At 37.8% G+C, this 24275-nt stretch overlaps 1 pseudogene; it reads right to left on the bottom strand.

Annotated features, from left to right (window-relative positions):
• Positions 1–235: 235 nt before the first annotated feature.
• LOC121315711 lies at positions 236–23081 on the bottom strand (annotated as a pseudogene).
• Positions 23082–24275: the final 1194 nt, after the last annotated feature.

The following is a 24275-nucleotide window of genomic DNA, read 5'->3' as shown; positions in this document are numbered from 1 at the left end:
GTTCTCACTTACATACACACGCCAACATATAGATCTATGAAAGTGATTTAAATAATGGCAGACTATCAGTTCAAATAACTTTGTATCATTTTCTAATATGTTTTAAGTACTGCCTCAAATGTCAGACCACAATGTATAGATGACATATTGTACATATAATGTAAAATGAAAATTACAAACACAATGATGCAACCTTATAATTAAATAGTAAGAATCACACCAGAGAAATGTCGATTCAAAATGTAATTTATTTCTAGTACACAGCAGGAAAAAAAGAAAGAGTACAGAATTCCAGTCTTCACATCAAAACATGAATGTTGTTGTTAGCACAAACCTTGCCAGCAGCAACCTTATCAATTGTCAATTCCACAACCACAGTACAGTTTAACCAATTGAAAAGAATAATGAATCTACTTTTAACTACTTCATTGCTTAAATATAAAGTTTACTTTGAAAATAAATGTACCAAAAATAAACCACTTGGGGGACATGTGTCTTAATAAACGTGCTAATGATAATCCCCCACCCCACCCCTTCCAAAAAAATAAAACTGTTCCTCAGTTTAAAAAGATAAAGGAGAGAAGTGTCTGCAAGGTGCTCAGAAGAGATTGTCTCCAGAAGTCAGTTAAATTGCAAGGGACAGCCACTGTGGGGAAAAATAAGTTATATTAGCTGAATGCAGTAACTGTTTGACTGTAGGGAGACATTACTACCTACCACATTAACTTAGAATATCATTTATTGCAAAATAGATTGCATAATGGAATAAATGTGTTACTGGTAATTGTATTTAGCAATAGTTTTAGTTCTAAATGGAAAATGCCTACACAAACACCACCGTTGAAGCCAAGTTTGATTGAGCACAGCTATTCATCTATTGTATCATTTTCTCCAATTCCAGTTATTGAAATGTGGTTTAGGTCCTAACGGACATGTTTTGATGTTTGAGAAACAAGCCCCTTGGTCAGTTTTTTTTTTTAGTTCCATTCGCATAAGTGTTGAAACGTATAAACCTGTAGTCACTGACTCTGCCCTGTTCACAAGTCAGTCGTAACAGGGTGTGCCCATTCATAGCAGAAAACATAAAAGCAGGACAGAGAAAGATGAAAAGAAAGGCTATTGCATTTTGTCATTTACATACCTGCTTAATATTGAGTTCCACAGTTCCACTTTCATTACGATCAAGAGTGTTAAACATTTCTGTTAATAAAAACATGCATTTAATATAAACCTCCATCTGCAGCCAAGTAACATATTTGTATCAATCATGAGGTAAATCATTTATATTAATGTTTTAACATTAGTTAGAATGATTGTGCCAGATGCAATTCTTTCTAAATATTATTTAGTAAATATTAGCTTTTTAAAAATGTAAGTAAGGTTATCCCAAGGTATTTGACTATGGATCATCAGTGTAAACCTGTACCATTTGAGGTAGTAATAATGACTGTGTTCACATAGATGCAGTTTGCACTGTTTACATGATATCATTACAGAAATTGAATTCTAATTCACCTGTGTTTACATGATGGATATTGGTAGTCTGAATACTTAGTACTAGATACAATATTGAGCATGTCTAATGACTTAACCCCCATTAAAGTCCTAGCTCTAGCAGACTTTGATATTTAGAGACATTTAACAAACTGCTTACATCAAGTGAAATGGTATTTATGGCCAATTGTTGCAGCCCGTGAGCTTCAGTACTCAAAGGACTTAGTAGAGAGAACAACTTTGTTCTTAAAGCGTTTTAGCTTTGTGAAGATGTGCCCAATGATTGCCATTACATTATTTTGGTTTAAAACATTTTAAACTCATTGCTCCAGTAGTAAGCCTTCTTTCTGTCACTGTCATGATGCTCAGGTTGTTGCTAAACAACCCAAATGCTGGTGGGTGTCGGGACATGACAATAAGCAGCATCGAATCAGAATTGAGTTGGGTATATTCCATTCTACGGATTCCGAAAACACAGATTCAGAATTGAGCTCCTGGGTGCTGAACACCTGATTTACATCCCTGGTATTGGAATTGAGAATACTCAATATTCTGAATCCAGATTGGTGCTGGCCTGCATCTACACAAACTCATTGCTGTGAACTGTTCTGGAGTTCAGGAGGGGATTTCCCTGCCTTGTGGCGTGCAGACCAACAGGTGAAACATGAGCTGATTGACTGTTCAGATTCCAGCTGCTGGAGATTCTCCCCAATCAAGAATCTCATTAACTGGGTCTTTAAGGCAGCCGAGATATATTGTAATGCTTATATTCCCATGTAAGAATCAGGAAGAATGTAGAACAAAATGTATTGGTATCAAATTAACACTTAGACTACCTTAACTGAGCCCTTAATCCAGTACTGTTCTATTCATCAAGTTGGAGCCAAAAAAAATGTTTCAATAAAAATAAAATAAACTTACTGAACAGCATTTCCAGTCGAATAAAGCACGCCACGAAGTTGTCAAAATCGATGGCAAAGTGGTCATCTGCATAGCGGCTTACAACAAGTTGAATCAAAGAGCTGTTTAGACGGAAACCTAGAGGAATAATTACATTTTTATACAGTATTAGTTTGTATATTGGTCTATACATTATATATATACACATTATATATATATATATATATATATATATATATATAATTATAATAATATATATACCTTGGAAGCGTTAAGGGAAGGCTGGTGGGCAATTCACCGACACACATGGGATACAGCAGGTTTCATTGCAACACCGTTTTATTATTTTCTTTCTTTTTCAGAGGGCGCTGTTGTCCTTGGCCTGAGTTCCGACAATGGTAGTCAGGTCCACAGTAATAACAATGCCGGTAAAGTCCAATGCTTTTGCATTCACAGGTTCTCAAAAGAATAATGAAAATAAAAGAAGGGAAAATAAAACACAGTAATAAAACTACAAAACAAAAGTGCTGCTTACGCAGTATCCCCACTGCCGCTATGCCAGTCAGCACGGGTCTCCTTCCTACACACTGGGGTGCCCAAGGTTCCCCTGTCACTACACACGTCCCCTCAGGTAAGTAACCATATATTTTAATAATCGGTTTATTCAAGGCTGGCTGTCTTCCTCAGCCGTGGTTGCCTGATTTTGGTTGCTTGTTTGAACCACTGCCTGGTCTATGTTTACACCGGCCTTCTCTGCCAGCGTCTCTATGTATTCTCAATCACGGCCCCTCAAATTCACAATCAAGCGCAGTACTTATGGGCCAAGCAATCCCCCAAGGCCCGCCTCTCAGCCACTCAGAGAGGGAAAGCCCACACACCCTCTTCCCCACCTCTCCGTGTCAATGCAGTACCACGCATGCGCCAGACAGTCAGTACAGACCTCCCCTGTTACATTATAATATATATATATATTATAATCTGCATTTACACACATCACTTCAAGGCAAGTTCAAGAAGTCTTTGTGATATTGCAACAGATCTGTTTTCCAGAATAATTTTACCTGCTTCTGCCAGAGCTCCTCGCATCTCATGGGAACTCATGGTGCCAGATCGATCGGAATCAAACTGCTTAAAGATTTTCTGCACACATGAAAACGGGTTAATGCTGTCATCACTTATGCAGGTGGATTAGGTCTTCAAATTGCATAATAGCAGGTCAGACTATGATAATATTGATATGACTTTTTATTGAAAACCACTGATCTATACAGAACTGTTTAATCCTTAAAGAGCTGGACTACTGCAAGCATCAGGGAATTTCTAGGTTGAAACATTCAGTTTAGTTTGTTGTGGCTGACCCTTGACCCTGTATAGATAACTTACTGGCTTACTACATGCAAAGGCCATCCAATTAGAGAAAGGCCACAGTGATTTTTTTATTTATTTTTTTTATTGGCCAGGTTTTCAAAACAAAGATGGAAATAAGAATCACATTCCTGGTTTTACTAGAAGTTTAATAACAAAACACCTGGGGAGTAAAAATGCTATGCAATAGGAGTCTTTTTTCTAACCCTGCAAAACAATAGTCTATAATATATTTACTGTACAATAAATGCTTCTCTCTCTTAGGTGTGTGCAGTTTAGCTATGGGAACCTGAAGGAATCTGAGTGAACAATGGGTCTCAATATTTTCCTTACCAGGTATTTACTAATCTTCTCCCACAGAATGGCGAATTCCACCAGGCCTAGCTTACCAGTTCCATCTTTCTGAAGACTGTTAAGGTCAAGTGTGATTAGCTAGGTTAAGCATTTTGATTTGATCTGATCACAAATTAATTAATTGTCAGCAAATCAAATGATTAATTTTGGAACTACACCATACATAATTGAATGTTCAGTGTATTATGGGGATATACAAGCTTGTACATTCACCGGAGTACAGGCAGTTTATTTCAGGTTTGCAACATTGTTTTCATGCACAAAATAACCAAACAGTTGAGTTATTGCAGAGGCTCTTTAGTTAAGGAAGTCTGAGACAAATGGTATTGGGTGGGCACAAACTGCTCCCTCCCTCCCTCCTTATTAGAGTGCTTCCCCCGGGGAAAGGAGGAGGAACTTTTGACGGCCAATGTGGGGAAGCTCATAATATATAAATTTTAAAATGGTCATTATTTTTTATTTTATACCCCAGTTCTCCCTGATTAAAAATGTCAAATGATGTTCCCTCATTGCAGCAGTACCCCCCACAACATTTCTGGAAAATGTAATGTCAGAGAGTGTCCTCTGATCCCACCACCGCCACCAGCCTCTTTACATCCAGTTGAATCATCAATTTTAGCTCCCCAGTGTGTGGGAGCACCGGGGTCAAAGTGATGCTCCCTGTGGGATCCTCTCTGCCAACTTGGCACAGCTAAGAACTTTAGCCTGGATGCCCCCTCGTCGAGGACTCCTTTACCATATTTTATAAATAAAAATAGAGAAAGAAAGTCCAAGCTGAAAAAGGACACATCGAGCAAGCTGACTATGTGGCGGCAGGTCTCCACGCTGAAACCATCAGTCTTGACGTCAGATCCTGAAAAGCCAAAAACAAAACTTCATTGATTTTCCGTCCACGTCTGTATTTGAGATACTACTGTCGACTGTCCCGTAGTTCTCAAAAACGTTTGTTTTAATGAGTTATAAGTAAAAAGCAAAGTGCTGGTGGATCTGCTCTGTTCCTACTCTCTGATCACATCTACTCTCTACGATTGAGCTAAAAAGAATCAACTTTGATATTTAAAACCTCACAAAAAAGTTGTTAAAGAAGTTAACAAAAATCTAGAACTGGTTTAGAACAGTTTCATAAATATATAGATAAAAAACACCTCCTTAAATACTGTCAACAGGTCCCTGTGCTTCTAAATTTACAAAGCAATGTTCTCAGTCGAGGAATGGGGTAACCAAGCAAATGATGACCAATTAAATGCCCAAATATGTTGTACTTACGCTGTGCCATTACTTTGTTCAGAACTGTAACAAGTTCAAAGACAGACACCTCTGAATCCTGTCAAGAAATAAAAAAATATAATTTTAATATGAATTCCTATCACTGGGTGAGACCATTTAGACTTAGGGGTCTGCTGATACTCCTACTCGTAATTGCAGGTGTTAAATAAATCCATTCATTAATGTGTTAATTTCAAAACAAGAAAACATGTCCTTCCCTCACCTTTACAACCGAGCACCAATCAATGGCAATTAAGTTCTGTATTGTTTAAAAGCCGATTGAAAGCAAAAATTCCTCTCAACCAGGGTGCTGACATTTTTACCTCTGTACCCAAAATATTAATTGGCAATGTACAGCCTTGGTATGCATTTTGGCAGTAAAAACGTCAGCGCCCTGGATGAGAGGAAATGCAGAAGTTAATTGCCATTGATTGGTACTCCGCTGTAAAGGTGAGGGAAAGACAACTTTTCTTAATTTGAAATCAACACATTAATTAATGGATATATTTAATACCTGCCGATAAATGCTTCTGAAAGGCACTTATGAGGGCAAGTACGAGCATCAAGCCTAGATGAAGTTGCTGTCATACATGCAAGTATCTGCCTCTAGTGAACATCACACCTTCCTGCTAACCAGAGAAGGGTTGCCAGTTGGCTGAATATCAGCAGCCACCAGAAATACCTCAGTACAAGTAATTTGTGTGACTCACAGTTCCTGATATCTGTACAAACAGTTTTCTGAAGTGGGGGTCAATTCCATTTTCATCAACTACAGGCTGTGGAGACAAAAGGCTGTGATTTATAAGAACAAAACAACTGTCTTGCACAGTGCATACACTACATAAACACACATGACCATATTGCTAAGAGGGGGGTCCTGCTTTGAAGCTGGCACAATATTCGACCACAACCACAAAGGCTATTTACACCTCAACATCCAAAAGCAGGCAAAACAATGCCTATATGTTTTGCAGCAAGAATTATTGAACTACAGGGCAGTGGTCTGAACAATTGTATGTCAAATGGGTGCTAAGCAATCCTTTAAAATACATTTCTGCCCTCATCTCTTTTTTTTGATTAAAAACTACTTGATTTGTTTTTTTTTTATACTTGATTTCAGGCTTGCTCGATCCTACTCATTCTCTACTACACAGGTACTAAGATTCAGCAGTAGTGATGAATTTGAAATATAGAATATTCTGAATTAAGTGAAGAAACAACAGTTTTTTATCACAATAGAAAGGGAACCAAACGATTTTCATTATGAATTACTATAAGCTAAATACCCATTGTTAATTGGTCTTACTAACTCTAACCGTTACAAATCTTCATTGCCGGACTTTTTGGAGAGATCTACATCTTTCTTAAACCACTGCAAAGCCCTTGATGTTCCTTTTCAAACCCTGTTCTGTCCATCACACCATCATCTACATCCTGTGATACAGCTATATAGAAGAACATTTATATTGTTGCTTACTTGTTTGTTGTATGAGATTATGTGGTAAACTTTTACTAAACACATCTGCAACTACTTTGGATATTTTATTTATCACTCCTAAACTGTGCCTTATTTGATTTGCCCATTTTCACTGGGCTGATCTTTTTTTTATTTTTAAACTTCTGTAACCTGTATTCTGGTACCTGTAGTCCTGCTTCTCTTAAAGAGGTAAAAGGTGCCTAAATCTAATGGGATATGAGCTAAACACTAACTGTGCCAAAATGTTCCAGGGAAGCTGTATCATCAACTTAATTATACTGCAAATGGGAGGCATAAACTTACCACCATATATCTGGTTCTGCAGCACAGAGAACTGCTTTTAATGAGCATACAATTATTGTGATTTACATTACAAAATTACAGCTGCATGTAGTTAATGGGTCTCTTGGCACTTCCAAGAGTTTTAACCAATTCACAGTTTAATAAGAAAAAGAACAAAAAGAATGCTTTACCTCATACACGTTTGCCTCAATATTAAGTTCCATGAGACTGCAAAAAAGGTGAACAAATGGATTATTGAATTATAAATATATCTGCTTATAGGGGTGTCCGTCACAAGATGAACTACTTTCTATTGCCATTCAATAAGTGCAGAAATAAGAGCCGGTTTGGTGGAACTAGATTTCCAAATTCATTTTACATGGGAACACATCCCAGCACCCACAGGTAAAAGCAGAGTGAATTAACCCACTGCCTCACCTAAACCATGTTAAAGTATTACGACAGAAATCTCACCTATGTTGCACTTACATTAGCTACAGAGGTCTCAAATGCTCAAGCAAAAATATATTTCTATTTGAAAACATGATATCTGGTACGATTAAATAAATGTCTGCTTGAAAGCAATGCCATCCAGGAAGTCTGTTACTGATTAACTTCCTTGGTCATTTCACCAGAGCAGTGTCTTCTGGGTAAAAGCATGTTACTGGCTGAAAACACGTCAATCAATAGCAGAAGCGGCTGACGCTCATTGACAGAAAAGGAGCCATGTGAAGAGGTGGGGACAATTTCCCCATCCAAGTGAATCGAACCAGGAAGTTCAAGACGGTCTAAAAGCATGGCTTGCAAACAGAGATTTATTTAAACCTGAGTAGTACCAGATATCATGTTTTAAAATGAAAATAGATGTTTGCTAAAACATGTGTTTCTCTCGACACTGCACTTTTGAGGCCCATATAACGAATGGACGAATTAATGTGCATGGCAGAGAAAATGTACGGAACTATTTTGTTAGCTTGTCTACAAGTACTGTAAGCTCCAGTCTTGCTGACACCCACCTTGTTTCAGCATGCTTCTCAGAAAAGACCCGCATGACAAAGTTTCCTGCTTTGTGTGGCTCGAAGGTGGACGGTATGATGACATACTCGCCGGGCGGGAGGGTGAAGCGGGTGCACAGCTCCCGGAGGTTAATGAAGGCGCCGCTCATGCCTACAGCACGCTGCCTCAAGAGGACGTCAGGACCCAGAGGACGTCAGGACCCAGGCGGATGTTGCTGCGGCCCTTGTACTGGGGGGGGGGGGGGGGGCAGTATATTCATTTCAATAACATTGTTTTTCGGATTTATTGCATCTGCCTACTACTTTTTAAAAAGACTTAAGTGACAGAAAGTAGAGCATTGTGCCCGAAGAATATGTAACACATCTTTTAACGTTGCACAGACATGTATGCAGATATCTGAGGGTTATCTGTCGTTAAAGCTGCTTTGTGCTAAAAACATAACAGGACAATGTGAGGGTTTGTTCAAGTCATAAAAACAATCTTTTCAATTTAGAAGAAATACATGACCAGGAATGAGTTTGTAAAATTCCTTTGTCTAAATACTTCTGTAAACATTCAAAGCCACTGATAGATAAGACATTTTATACGTAACTTAGAATTTAAAAAATCATAATTTTGCTGCACTTAATAATGTCGAATGGCGCCACTGACTTAAAACTAAATGATTACATTGGTAATAATAATATCATCATTGTACTATAGTTGTTTTCCATATTTTATTTTCAATATATTAGTTATCATAGACAAATAGGTAGCAAGGTCCTGGGATCCAACTTAAAAAAAAAGCCAAATCTCTGCATTTTAAATGTAGATTCCTTATGAAAGTCAGCATCCATATTGTTAAATTGTTAAACTGTTGCTTCCTGTTTTACCTTCCTGGCTACATTACAGTACAAACATGAACAACTGGCTAATTGCCATTTTCAAGTCTTGAGCCTTCATCACTTTATATACCTCATCGGGAACCTGGAAGATAAAAAAAAAATGTGTTCAGTGTTATGATATTAAATATCACACAAACATTTCTTTAAATTTCAGTACACGCCACAGGGCTTTTTCAATAGCCATATGTGGGCAGAGATGTAATTTCCAGTCCAGCTCTTTGTTCCAGCCACGTTTTGAATTGTTTAAATGGTCCGAATAAACCAGGCCTCAATGTAGTTGATTTCATTTCACCTGTTAATGGCTCTCCAGGACTGTGATTGGACAGCCCTGATCTAAACTATAGCACATCTAAATACTGACATCCATTTTCATACCTAGTTTATGAAAATCAAACATCTAACAGTGTGTGCAAGTCTCTGTAGCGCATTTCTGTCTGTAAAAATATGGAACACTCCTATTTGGTTGATAAAAAAAGGTGGTGCTTATTTACATCAATTAAATGTGACCCTCATACATTCTCATTTCCTATAAACCTGTAACAATACCTCATAAATAGCGAAGCCGATGGTGTTCATGTTCCTCCCCAATCTCATATCCTTCCTGCAGTTCTTCTGCATCAGTCCCACCAGGAAGGTGCAGCCAACCTCATTATCATTAGGGTCATCGTCTACCTCCAGCAGCTTGATGGCAAACTGAGGGTTGGAGCAGAAGGTGGCTGGAGGAAGGCAATAAATAACAGGAGTCAATTACCTCTCGAGGAAAATAATCACATCCAGTAAAGTTTTATTTTTAATTGTGAAGCTGCATGGTGCTGCTGTTTCCTCATATACAACAGTCAGGAGGTTTTACAGTTACAGTTAAGGCAATATTTGATGAGGTTCTTGAACGGTATTGTACCAGCGTTGTTCCTGCACCCCCCGGCAGTGGAGCCGACCCTCCACTGCCCCTCAAACTGGGACAGACTCCACTTGTGAACTTCATCGCTGCTCAGGGTATCAGGGGTCAGGTTACAGATCTCCAGCTTTGAATAACGGCTCACAAAATCCTTGTAGGACATCCTAAACAAAACCAGAGAAAGAAGCATAATAAACAAAGCCACAGGAAATACAAGAGAATCGAGCTTCACTTTCTCCTTTTTCTTTTTGGACATAGCAATGTTGCAGTAAGAATTCAGCTTGGCAACTGCATTAGCAAGTTTTGTTTAAATTACCACAGACAGACTACACAAAAGTTTGTTGTAATATTGCAATGCAGTTATTGCTAGGGCAAATAAAGAAAACTGACAGTATATTGGTCTGGACTGGCTAGAGCAGCATGGAATGTTAACTGCAGCACTTAGTGTGGAAAGCACTTTCCCTAAAATGTACACCTGTATTGTACTCTAAGTTTTTTTTAATGCCCAGCAACAATTCTAAAAGTTCAATACCAGTTCCTGTTTACAGCCATAACAAAACATGGCCTTTTTAGTAAAAAAAATTCTAACCTCATATCTAGGTAATATTATTATTTGTCTCATGATCAACTGCAACAAACTGTTCATTAAAGTTAACAGGATCTTCAAACCAGCTAAACAGGATGTACGAGGTTAGAAATTAATGTTTGAATGTGCAAGTTATTTATTTACATATATTTATGTACTGTGACAACTCTTCAGTTCTTTCATTTTGACTATGAAAATGGAAACAGGAATAGATTTAGAAAGGATTTTTTTTTTTTTTTTAAATAAAAACAAAAAACATCTTACCAGAATTCTCCATCTTCTGCTTTATTATCCAGCTTCAGCTTCTCATCAGGTGAAATATGGTCCCACTCCCCCGAGCTAACAAAGAAAGGGTCTTCAGTTCAATGCTGTTCAAAGGGTTATGGCTATTTGACAACAATACAGCGATGCCAGCTTGAAAAGTCCTGCTCATGAATTTTAAATTTTTTCCTAACCAAGCAACAGTAATATGCATACAGTGTAGTTACAACAAAATACCCTAAACATACTTTTCCAATGATAAACAAAGTTTGAAATTCTCATTATAAGTCACCTCCCCATAGGAACCAATTAGTAACAACTACACTTACAATTTCACCGAGAGTATAGATCTCACACTTTAAATGTCAATGGCAATGCAATTGAAATGTTGAAACTACAACTGGTTCTATAAAAACAGATTAGGTATGTTAATATCAGGTTTTTGTCTGTTTTGTATTTAGAGTTAATGACTTATAATAAGTTAGCTACCTAAGAGCTGATCATATATTTTGTCTTGCACTTTTGTTCACAGTCTGATTAGAGGTAGCCACCGAACACTTTGAAACATACATTGGAGCTCTTTATTAAGCTACTGATAGTGCTACTTCAGTGCATTCTACTTTGCAGGCCTACAGTTAATCTGCAGGGAAACCCCCTTCTTGGTGAAAGCAAATCAAACTGTAGTTAAGAAGAGTAAATGATAAGTTCCCATTGTAAACTGTTATAAGGGGGCATTCATTCATCAGAAACTCAGTTAGGCTGTCTTCCCTCCCCTCTAAATGATACTGTTTGATGACAGTTGTGTTTGTGTTTTTCGTCCTTCTTTAAAACCAAATTACAGTTAACATCATCATCGTCATAACAATTTGTTTAAAACCTACTTGTCGCTCCATGCTCCTGTCCACTCCACCTGACCCCAAGGATTTCTGATCCGGACAAGCCTCTCTGTCTGTCCTTTATAGATGACCTGTTTGAGACACAATGCAGTACTGCAGTGAGTCCCATACCTGGGGTGTCAGCTACTAGCAGACTAAGAACCAGGTGTGCTTTATTAAAGAAAAAACGTAAAAACTGGAAACAAAGGCCCAAACTATAGGCCTATAATACACATTTGAATCAAATTCTGTTCCTACTTCAATTATTGTTGGTATTATGTTTCAAGGTGACATGGTTTTTGCTCCACGCTATGAGAAATCTGATACTGTGTAATAAGAATTTCAGCCAAGACAGCAAATCAGTCTTGAGTGTCAGTCTTCTATGTAAGTACACACCGTGAAGAATTACTGCAGATTAAATTTCAGTCTTACCTCCTCAGCTCCAGTCATGGAGTAAGCGTGGCCCTTCACCAGTTTCTCAGAGGTGACAGCTTCAGAATCGGATGCACTGGTGATCTTCAAACAAAACGCACAGTTTGTGAGCTGGACAAGCTTCATGGTTTATGCAACAGTTTATACAGGTGGCAAAATCTATCCTCCAGATTGTCCATGGCAAGCCATTTAACTATTAATGCTCAGCAAGTTTGAATTACAACAAAAGAAAACACCCTTTAACACCTAGGTTTGCAGCACTCCTTCAAATCACTGAAAGTTAATGAAGGGCTTGATTTGCTAAACAGCTGAATGACTGATCGTTTCTGAAATCATAGGGAGTCCATTTTTACAGGCACCATACTGGCATTAGGAATCTCTAATCTCTATGACTTATTCTTATTTCTCTTACATCAATCGAGCATCCAAGAAGGGATCCTGATTTCAAGGCTTTCTGGATGATTTTGAAGAGGGTTGGCGGGGCTTTCTTCAGCTCGTATATCTCCGAAATGCCACCGGTGAGGTCCTCAAAGCCTTCAGTGGTGGATCCGCCAGACAGAGCCTCGTAGCAGCCATTGACCCTGAGCATAAACCAAACAAGTGTAAATCACTGTTGCTTTCTACATCTCAAACCAGCAAGAGCTTTGCCTTCACCTATCTAAATAAGACCTACCAGATAATAATACAATACTAGTGTTACAACCACAACAGTTCCTGCAACCATTCTTATATGTTACCACCCTTGAGGTTATGTGACATTAACTGGCAACCTCAAAGACTGCCCTATATAATGAGCTCTGGCTCTGGTCAATGAGAGTTCACATACTATCTATTGAGTCTTTGGGTGAGTGTGGCCATTAGTTTAACACTTGACTCTAACACACCTGTGTAACTGATAAACTCTATACACATTTATGTTGTTGTAGCACAATTGTTCCAGCTATATACAGTCATGCCTGCTCTATTATTTTGAAAACACAAAAGCACAAAAAGCAGCTGTAGGTTTTTTCATTATTTAAGTTTCTTTGATTTCAAAGAGCTGAATAAATCAAACAAGTGGGAGGAAAGAGGTTTACAAACAAGGTGTTACTTTTAACCTTGTAATCCAACGACCCTTTCACACTGGAACTCCTCCTCAGGTCTGGCCCTGGGTCCTGGCTAACTGGGTCACAATCCTGCATAGTGTGAAACCACGTATCTGGGTCGGACCCGGGTTAAGCTGGATCCCAGTGACCCACCTCAGGATGTAGGTTGACCCGGGTTGAGCGAGACAAAATGTACGAAATAACAAACAGCCACATCTGCATGAAGGTTTCACTTCTGCAAGGAATGTTTTGGTTTATTCTGTTTAGCCATATTGTTGTTGCTTGAGACACAACATGAGCCATATTGCAGCAGAGATGAAGAAACATTTAATCTAATCAACATTTGGCTCAACATCGGTTCAATCCAGAGAAGCTTGGATGGAAGCGTCTGTAACTAGCTGCTTCCGGGGTATCGATATGCGCATTGTTTACTTGCGTCTGTCACCCAGGTCAACCCTGCTTTATCAAAATGACGCTGGGTCCTGCTCAGGTAAGTTCTGACCTGGGTAGATCATGCCAGTGTGAAAGGGGCTCAACTGAGTTTTTTTTTCAATGTCTGCACTATTCAACCCTATCCCAAAGTGGGGTTTTTTTTGTCCACAAATGACACACCAGTGAGGCCTACTTACTTGGCGTAAGCCTTCTCCAGCAAGGCGCTCCAGAACTCTGACCTCTCGGCTGAGTGAACAAACAGCAGCTTTCCGTCCCTCGTGGGCAGCCTGTCATCAATCACCACGTCAACCCACTCTCCATACTGCCAGAACTGAAAGCAGGAAAAATATAAGTAAACTATTAGTAAGTTAGACACATCTATTACAATATTTATTTAGGTAAACAAGTTCCTCATTTTATATCAGCTATGTAAGAACCTGTCTGGTTTTAGAAATAGACGTGTTGACTAATTATTATCGTCAATGAACTGTTAAATTATTAATAATTCTGATACACAATGTGATCGTTCAAGAAAAAGGCACTGGCTGCTACAATGAAATGTATTCCAGCTGTCTAGTAAAGCCTCTCCCCTTTATATTACCTGACCTGGAAGTGAAAGATTCCAGCGTAGTCCTCTTGAAAGCTCTGCCCGCTGGGAATAACCCGGGCCAGGATCTCCTCCTGCAGAGTCAAAGAGGCAATGGCTGCAAGGAGCCAGCAGTCACCTGAAAGAGGCACACAGGAATGAATGAATAGTCAAATATTAAAATACATGTTAAAAGGATGTAAAACATGAGAAATACATGTTCAAATAAATTTACTAAAAAAAGACCTAAAATATACATTGCATCAAAATGACTGCATTGATGTTATACACAGTACATATATCCTTTTTATACACAAACATTAATTGTATTTAATAGTTTCTGTCCATAGTAAGACTTTTCCAGTTTTCCAGTTTGTGTGTTCTGTATGATTCTCTTTTGTTATTTCTGCTTAGATTCATCAGTTGAACAGCAGCGTTGTATATTTACTTACGGTTCCATCAGGAATGGCTTATGAAATGACTCTTCATGGCTAATTGTGAACAAGTGAAGTAGGGAAGTGCATTAGTGTTGCACAAGTTTCAGTGCACAATGCTTCACCTATGGGCTTCAGCGTACGCATTGCAACGATAATATGCTTCCCCATCACACCTCACCACAATTAGCCTTTTGCTGCAATTGCTAGTAAGCACAGCAACTGAGAAATAGAAAACCATGCATAACACACATAATAGGATACTAAACAGGTAAGAAATGAAATATTAAGAATACTGCATGTATATATCAACTATCGCTTTAATGTATAGTACAATCATGGGCTGTTAACTTCAAATCTTAAACTACTTTTAAGTAGTCCTCGGTTGTTTTACAGTTGTTTTATAATTGGACCTAGTGTTTTTAGTTCACTTTGCACTAAAACACCCTACTCATCTTTTTAACCCTATCCCAAATATTCCCATGCATGTTTACACAGCAAATATATATTTTATTGTACTTGTATTATAGTACCATTAAAGAATGTGCAGGGACAGTTTCAATATAATCTGTAACTGGAAACAGAAGGCAGAAAGTACTTTTCACAACCTGACAAACAGGCATTTTTATTTTAAGTACTTTGGAGTCATATTATTAAAAAAAAAAATTGAATAGCACTGTTTGGGGAGAATTGCTTTCTGGAACCAGTTAAGAGTACAGATTCACACTGATGAATGTTTCTGTCTCTTTTGGAGGTTGAGTCACTTGAACGAAATGGGACTCACCTAACCCCTGGGGGAGGGAGGTGAAACTAAGTAGAAGAGATTAAGCAACACTAATATGGAAGATAGAACAAGTATTTACACATAACCAAACTACAGAGTAAAGTGGTCTTTCACAGAGGCTCGCGGTCAGTCGGTTTGTGGTTCTGTGCAATGCAATCACACTTCACGCCATAAACCCACCCAAAGTCACACTGACAGTAGGAATGCTGTCAAAGAGGGACTTAACTGAGAACACTTTTATATTGTGTATTCTGTTGCCAGAACATGTGATTTTGAACAGTAATGTCTGAAATTAATTAGCTCAAAGGAACATTTCATTTGCACAAACAACCCACCCTTGCATCTACTTTCTAGAGGCACGGTTCATAACTTACATGGTATATTTTAATGATCAAAACACACATGTTCTTTAATCTTTCCTAATGTCTGGGGTGTACAACAGTGTCCGGAGAATTGATTGAATAGCATCATAAAACTGGTACAAAGTGCAAGTAAAAACAAAGTGTTTATGATTGAATCTAAAATGGAGGGAGGGGTTAGATTGTGTCTTTACAGTAAACAAGGTAATAAAACAGTTTCCTGAAGCTAATGCCAACAACATGTATGTCAATCAACCCAGAATCTCCAAAATGGGCAGAAGTGTTTTTTACTGAATTTAAATTCTCTGAAAGACGAATGCTCCCATTTAAGGGTCTCTTGCTGTTAAAACAGTTGTTCTTGAAGGCTATGTCATATGAAGAGAGAGTGAAAGAGCTGAATCTGTACAGCCTAGAAAAAAGGAGAACCAGAGGTATTTAAAATTGTTAAGGGATTTAACAAATTAACTGCTGAGAATTATTTTTCACAGCTCACAGAACAGAACTCTAGAAAGGCATATTCACAACCGAGGGGAGAAAGAGATTTTTCATAGAAAGGGTGGTGAAACATTGGAACAGACTGCCATACAGAATTGAAGAAAGCAGAGACTATTGGATCCTTCAAGAATAGACTGGATGCTGTCACGAACAATACTGTATAACCCTCTCTGTGACCATAATAAGACTTCTAGCTAGCCACCTGGAGGAAGGGCGGTCCATTTAGCCAAAGGTTTCATTTCCCGTACAAACTTGGTTAGGTTTTTTTGGGTTTTTTTCCCTCTCCTGGGTGTTAATAGACCAGAGCGAGCAATGGTGGGCCGAATGGCCTTTTCTCGTTCTAGAATTTCTTATGTTCTTATGTTATGTTCTAGACGAGGATTACAAAATTATAATGTTACAAACAATGTTGAATCAATTGATATAGCAATGCAGCTTTCAGACAGTTAGCTAAGGAGCTAATTCATATTACAAGCAGGTGTGAATTACACCTCTGCGTTTCTTGTTTCCATTTACACAGCAAGATAAGGTTTCCTTTTGTTTTCGTATAAACTCATGCACACCTTCAATGTCACCTGATCCAGTAGGTTTGACAAAACATGGACTCCCAGTGTTTACAAGGTTGCTTACAATTTTGAGACAGAAAAGTCAACAGAGGAAGTCAACCAATCAGCGTATTCGATTTATACTCTATATACATTAAATATCTACACACTTCTTGTAGTCTCAGTTTGGTTCTCTCTCCCTAAAGCTCATGCCACACAGGCATTTCTCACAGCTGCCCCAGTTTCACGGATAAAATAGCGTCCTTAATTAGATAAACATAGACCCCAAATGACTTCATGTGTTTCTACAGGCACCCGAGCAATGCCTAAATTAGGCTGCCACACCACACAGTATAATGACAGAGTTAATCTTTTACGATTACTCTAAGTTTTGCAAAAAATAACTAATGTCAACAACTTCTGTCTAACAAAAAAAAAAAAAAAACTATTTAGTTTGACAATTAAAAAAAAAAAAAGTGTTTGGAAGCAGCATATTCCCATGGCCGCACCAAGCACGATTGTGTATCTGTGTGCTCCATACTGCAAAAACCACAGAGCAATTCGATACTTGGATCCCAGTGTACTCTTTTTTTTATCAATATGAGCAGGGCTTGAATTTCAGAGCGGAATCGCGCATTTTCCAAGTTGCTCCCGCATATCTGTAACTTTCAGTGTGGGAAAATCTTGCAGAGATATTTTAAGAAACCAAGCTACTGTATTTTCCACCCACTTTAGAATGCTACAACAACCTCTAATGAAGTGGGTGTCAGTGATGAAAGCAATATGAGCCGCATTCTTATTACTTCTGGTTGAAATAAATACATAAATAAAAGTAATGCTGGATATTTTAAGTGCCGCGAGACTTTATTCTCTCGTACGTGATTCTCGGGCGCTATCTTTAAGCATTATAGAAACTCAGTACACAACAGTAAGTAAACGGTTTTGAAAATAAAAAAAGAAGATATTAAGGCTATCTGTGTGTTGTTTTGCAAGCGGTGACTTTTGCTTTAAATCTTAAAACTCAGCCACATTCATTTTGGGGCGCCAGCGCACCCTAGATTATGCACGTATTACGCAGGCACCGTAAAAGCACCTACCTGGTTCATGGCTTTTTCAAAAGTACAGACTCTGGGTTTTCCAAAGACGTACTGGGTGTGAGTATGTGGTACTCCTACTCGAAACAACGATCGCCTGAAGTTAAGCCTCTCATCATGTCTCAAACTATTCCCCTGCACCCTATGCCCTTTGAGAAGTGTACACTTTACTTGGCGTTTGTCGTTGTAGTTACTGTGGCAAGGATTTCGGCAAGTAGTCCTATTTAAATGCCTAAAAGGCAAACGTCACCTCCAGCCGTCATTTGTGACGGGTGGAGAAAAAAAATCCAATTAGCATCCTCGTAAAAGAGGATGCTAAATAAATAGGCATTTAACTAATTAAAAGAAAAACCAGAGGATACTGAGCGAACAAGAGATATTTAGAACATTTAACATGTATATGGTAATTTTTAAACTTTGAGATAATTTGAAAAACATTGATAATGGTGAACATATTTTAATTTAAATCCAATAGGTAATATATTTTGCTTTATTCAATATGACTACGAAATGACTAAAGGTTCTACGCTAATTTATTAATCACTGCAAAAACATATAATGGAAATGATAAAAGTGTGCAGGCTACATTAAAGTTTCAAATGTCACTCCCAGCCCAGCTTCGCGGTGTTTCTTTTCCCTGTGAAGAGGACATTGTTTGCCGCACGCAGCTGGATCAGTTTTAGGATCTCTTCCTCTGTCCCTGTATTTCATAAAAAATAAATAATAATTTTGAAAATATATTGCTCGCTTATATCATTTGCTAGTTTTTGTAGCTACCTATCTAGTTCATAAATTAATTGACAGATAATTAATTCCAGCAATCGATATGTACTGAAAAGATTTTTCGCTGTACTTTCTAATCATATATTTAAATCGTGATCATAAATTTAAAACTTTTATTAGCTAAGCGACTCAATGCAACATACATTTCACAAATAATTTAATGTACTATAGCTAACTACACTACAGCCGCGTGTCTCCGCCTTCAAGGCAACGAGTTCTGGGACTTCAGCACAAAAACACTTCTGCAGATGTCAAATGTTTTACACTCAGTCGAAGGGTGCAGTGAAGGGCACATAAAACACCCTTCACTCGTTCCCTAAGGAACTGGGACAACCCTTAAGATGACAAACATAGTACTTCTGTCTCTCTAGGGAAGGTAAAGATTGAGCAAGGGTGCGGTTTTGCGACACAGCCAGAGTTCATAGCTTAGGTTTCCTTATTGTAGCAGCTACACTGAAAGGGGCGGTATTGTTGGTGATATATATATATATAATATATATATATATATATATATATTATGTGATATGCATCTAGAATAGGAATATATATCGTCGATATAGTATATAGTAGCAGGGACCAAATCTAAATGTTTTTGGAAAAGTGTTTTTTTTTTTTTTTTTTTTTTTTTTTTTTAACATATATTCTCATCTCTACCACATATAGTATGCCTAATCCTGCTGCAATTTACATAATATGAAAGGACATTTTGTGGCCTTTCATTTGACATGTTACATGCATGCAGCAAAAACTATCCAGTAGTTAAACCTACATAAATGAAAACAGTGAAAAACAGGTGAAAATAGGACAGAGTGTAAAGAGTTACAAAAAAGAAATGGAACACTGGCTAAAAAGAAAAGCACCTTTTTCTTCTGCTGCAGCAAAAACTTAATGTCAGGCAATGGCAAAAGCAATGGAGAGTGCGCTGTCTCGCAGTGATCAGCAGCTATTAGGTCTCCTGAAAGCATCTTATTTTAAAGCAACACCAGTGTGAATGATGATGCAGTAATATTAATATATATATATATATATATATATATATATATATATATATATATATATATATATATATATATAAGTGCCTTTTTTTGCCATTCCCCCTAAAATTTTGGAATCCTCCCCAATTGGCTGCTATAGGGGGGAAAGTAAGTACAGTAGTGGCTAGTGGTACAGTAAACATCACCAACACACACACTTCTAATACAATCCACATAATAATAATTCACAACATAAGAATAGATTCAGCAGCATTGTTAGACGAAAACTGGGACTTTACAGCTGTATTTCCCTGATTACATGAGGTAAATATTGGCAATGGTACAAAGTACATTACAATGGCACCGCTAACAATGCATGTCTAGATATCATTTGAGAACCAAAATGTCATTAAAACCTTGATAATTCTCACGATAAGAGCTACCATATGGCAACATGTACAGGAGTATCTGTGTTTGATGGACAAAGAGTAGCTGAAGATAGGATTAGATTTACCTAAGGCTCCTTGGCAGATGTCAGTTCGTGTGGCCCCTTCAACAATAAACTGGGGACTGGAGCACAACTCCTAAAAAAAAAAAGAAGGAAAGCTTTACTCCATATGGAGTTACTCCATGAAAATCTGTCTCTCCAAAATGCTTTGAGGAAGTGACCCTAGGAGTCCATAACAAATATAAAAGCCAGTAGTCTGAAAACTGAAGAAAAAAACTGAAATAAATAAATAAATACGCATGATATAAGTAACCAAGGACTATCAATATCGTCAGCTGTTTTATTTACATACAGTATAAGAACATAAGAACATAAGAACATAAGAAAGTTTACAAACGAGAGGAGGCCATTCGGCCCATCTTGCTCGTTTGGTTGTTAGTAGCTTATTGATCCCAAAATCTCATCAAGCAGCTTCTTGAAGGATCCCAGGGTGTCAGCTTCAACAACATTACTGGGGAGTTGATTCCAGACCCTCACAATTCTCTGTGTAAAAAAGTGTCTCCTATTTTCTGTTCTGAATGCCCCTTTTTCTAAACTCCATTTGTGACCCCTGGTCCTTGTTTCTTTTTACAGGCTGAAAAAGTCCCTTGGGTCGACACTGTCAATACCTTTTAGAATTTTGAATGCTTGAATTAGGTCGCCACGTAGTCTTCTTTGTTCAAGACTGAACAGATTCAATTATTTTAGCCTGTCTGCATATGACATGCCTTTTAAGCCCGGAATAATTCTGGTCACTCTTCATTCCAGCTCAAGCGCACCTGTTTGAACGGAGGAGTTTCCTCTATTTGTGGTTGAGGTTACCCCTTTGTGTATCTTACTTTACGATACACTACTTATTACTTAAGATATGCAATTTACCTTTGTACAACACTACAGAAAAAAAGCACATCACTGAGTAGTAAGTCAGCTGCAGGATTCTCCATAGACTCCATGTGAGAGAAGCATAGTGAGCCACTTTGTGTTTTCTAACAACCCCATACCAGACTTTCCCGTTGCAAATAAGCACACCTTCAGGTACTGCCATCAGTCACACTTGGTTAGAGGTTGTTAGAAAACAGTAAAGGGAGTTTCTGCTCCCCTGACATGTGTGGTGTATTCATTTGAACTCAACCCCCAATAATCAATGGAAAATTATTTAGTTCCCTATCATATTAGAGAAGTTGATTTAAAGCTAAATATAGTGCACGTTGAAATATACTTTTGGTGTTTGGTATTAAGCTGCAGCATGTTAGTTTGCAATTGAGTCATGCCTAGAAGTCAAAACTTCTCGAACCGTACACACATCCACAGAGTCTAGGGAGAACCTATGCATTTATAGGGTTATTGGCGCCTTATACCCCAAAGTGATCCTTAAAAATAATTTTAAACTAGCAAAAAACATCTAAAAGTCTAATAAATGTATTTATTTATTTTATTTTTTTAACCAGCTGTGCTAAACCAGGTAATTAAGGAATCTTCATGCCTCAGGCTCTACAACCCATTGAAACCTGGGAACACCATCAGATTCACAGGTGCATTCTGAAGAAGGATTTCTATAGTGTTGACCTTGTAACAAAAGCCAACCCAATAAACTAACAATCATAGGAAAGCTGGGCCACCTCATGAAATGGAAACCTCAGAATTGTTCCAGTAACAAAAAAAACACATTTCACATAAAACCTGAATATTCAAGAGGAACAATCTCGCTGTTTATTTTTATTCATCATTCCCAGTTTTCTAAATAAAGAAAGGGCCTTTATCGGTTCCTTCTTTTTAAACAAGGGGATCTGGGCTTGGACCTATACATTACAAACGATATTGGATATCACAGTTCAAATTAATTCTAAACTTGTTCAATTTTAACATTCAGGAAAGCCATGTTGTTATAGCAGCACACTACACCATCTATAAGAGTAAAAAGTCTCAGGCATCCTGTGCCATTGTCACTCAACTGTGCACTGAAATAACAGGTGGTAGCTCCCTCTGGAATGAAATGTGTGCCCAATACAATACTGCTGAGTGCTGCTTCCTGTAGGAGTTGCACAGTCAATACTGTACAGAAAACACAAAGGCAGCAACCCCCTCACCCATGAACCTCTCCAGCAGCTTCTATTGAATTCCAAACAATCATATTGAGACTTATAGGTAGTCAACACCTTACAGTTGACTCCGTAAAACACAAAGTCAACAATCTTACAGCAGTTTGACTCTTTTGTGATTGTTTATTTGCCTGGTAATTTCCCAGTTTCTGCATTGCTTATTTTTTTCATATTTTTGCGGCCCAAATAAAAACACGCGTTTTTTGCATTACTTTGTAATAATCCTTAGCATCAATTATAATTTATATATATATATATATATATATATATATATATATATATATATATATATATATATATATATATATATATATATATACTCCCACTTAACAGATGTAAGTTTCTTACCTTTGGCCTCATCCACTTCACTCCCTGGGTCTTTGCTGAATATAGCCCCAGTTCATTGAAACCCAGAGATTCTGACCGAGCAGGGAAGGTATCATCGCAGAAGAGAGATCCAGACTCAAGACACTGCTTCTTGATCACTTCATAGTCCTGTTTTAGGTACTTCACCGCCTTTTCATTTGTACCATGGCCGTCCTCTTGAGCCTTACACTTGGCAATATGACATGCAATCCCTGACATGCTGGTTTCACACTCTGGCAGCTGAGTAACAGTGTTTGTATGTTTGTGTGTTGCATCTAAGCTAAGCTACCCCTGCTAGTGTACCTGTTCATTTATACTGCTTCAGGAATAACAGTAAGCATAGGGGTGGAGCCAGTCAGGTAAACTAAAAGGTCAAGGAGGGGCTTCTGCTGTTCAGCTGCAGGACTGTCAATATGTAAAAGCCAAGCTAGAAGTCAACAGTGTTAATCTTGTTATTAGTAAATTGCATATCTACCTTATGACCTACATCACAGTACATTCTTTCACACACACACACACACACACACACACACACACATATATATATAATTACGCCTTTAATTTTTTTTTTTTTTTTTATTACTCTGTTGTAGTCAGTCTGAATACTAAGTTTCATTCATTGTGTTGAGTTTGAAAAATAGTTGGACTTTGGTTGAGTTTGGTTTATAGTTGGACAAATAAAAGCTGTAAACTTGATTCATTCTCCTGCATCTTTTTGAAAACTTGTATAATTTATATACAAGACAGACCTCGAAACCAAAGGGATGCTACATATATTTTTTTTTTCATTGTTTTTTTCCAGCATAAGGCGGCCAAGTAAATGAAGCTTAGCATAGCACTAGCTTGTACTTTAAAACATGTTATGCCTATTTAAGCAAATTATAAAAACAGTAAGGATAACACGTTGCACAGTTTTTTTTTAAGACGTTTAAATCCATTAACCTGTTCTGCAATCCTACAGTACCTACATCGATTTCAAACTAAATTTCTATCACTTCACACCAATTTAAATCAATTGTTAATACTGACTATTATTATTAAGCATGGTATCGATACAGTTAAGTCAATATTCTGAAGCATGCGCACATCTTGCTTTAAAGTTTAAATGCTTTTAAACAGCTTTACGATTTACGGTGAGCAGTACCTTCATCATGGCTTCACCAAAAAAAACCCAAAATATTTGACAAAATATTGTCCACAAAGCTAGTGGTGATGACGATGACCTAGAATTTTAGGTTAGGGACATAAGTATGAAAACAAACCTATATGAACATAACTTCAATGTTTTATTTAACATCGTCGAAGAAACTACATCAGGATACCACAAAAGTCTATTGGAAGCCATACTAGTAGTACTGTGTTTCATGTTAGATTTAAAAATGTCGAATATTTTTGTTAACTATATGGAAAACTGCAAAGCGGTATGTAATTCACTACGTTAACGTAACATCATTCAGCAGGTTTCATTCGACTTTATGAAGCAACATTAGTTAATTCTATAGGGTGATGCAAACCTTTTGCCATAGTTGTTCCGCCCCAGTATGTTAGACTAGAACATTTCAGAAATGTTCAGGAATGTAGGCCAAGTAAGCCACTGACACGTGCTGTCTTGTTTACTTGGTGAAAAAACACAGATGGGTGGAGAAACAAGATAATGCAGAGGA

Source organism: Polyodon spathula, chromosome 5 (genome assembly GCF_017654505.1).
Source record: "Polyodon spathula isolate WHYD16114869_AA chromosome 5, ASM1765450v1, whole genome shotgun sequence".
Lineage (NCBI taxonomy): Eukaryota > Metazoa > Chordata > Actinopteri > Acipenseriformes > Polyodontidae > Polyodon > Polyodon spathula.
Note: the sequence above shows the minus strand (reverse complement) of the source record. Positions and strands in the feature narration are given on the sequence as shown.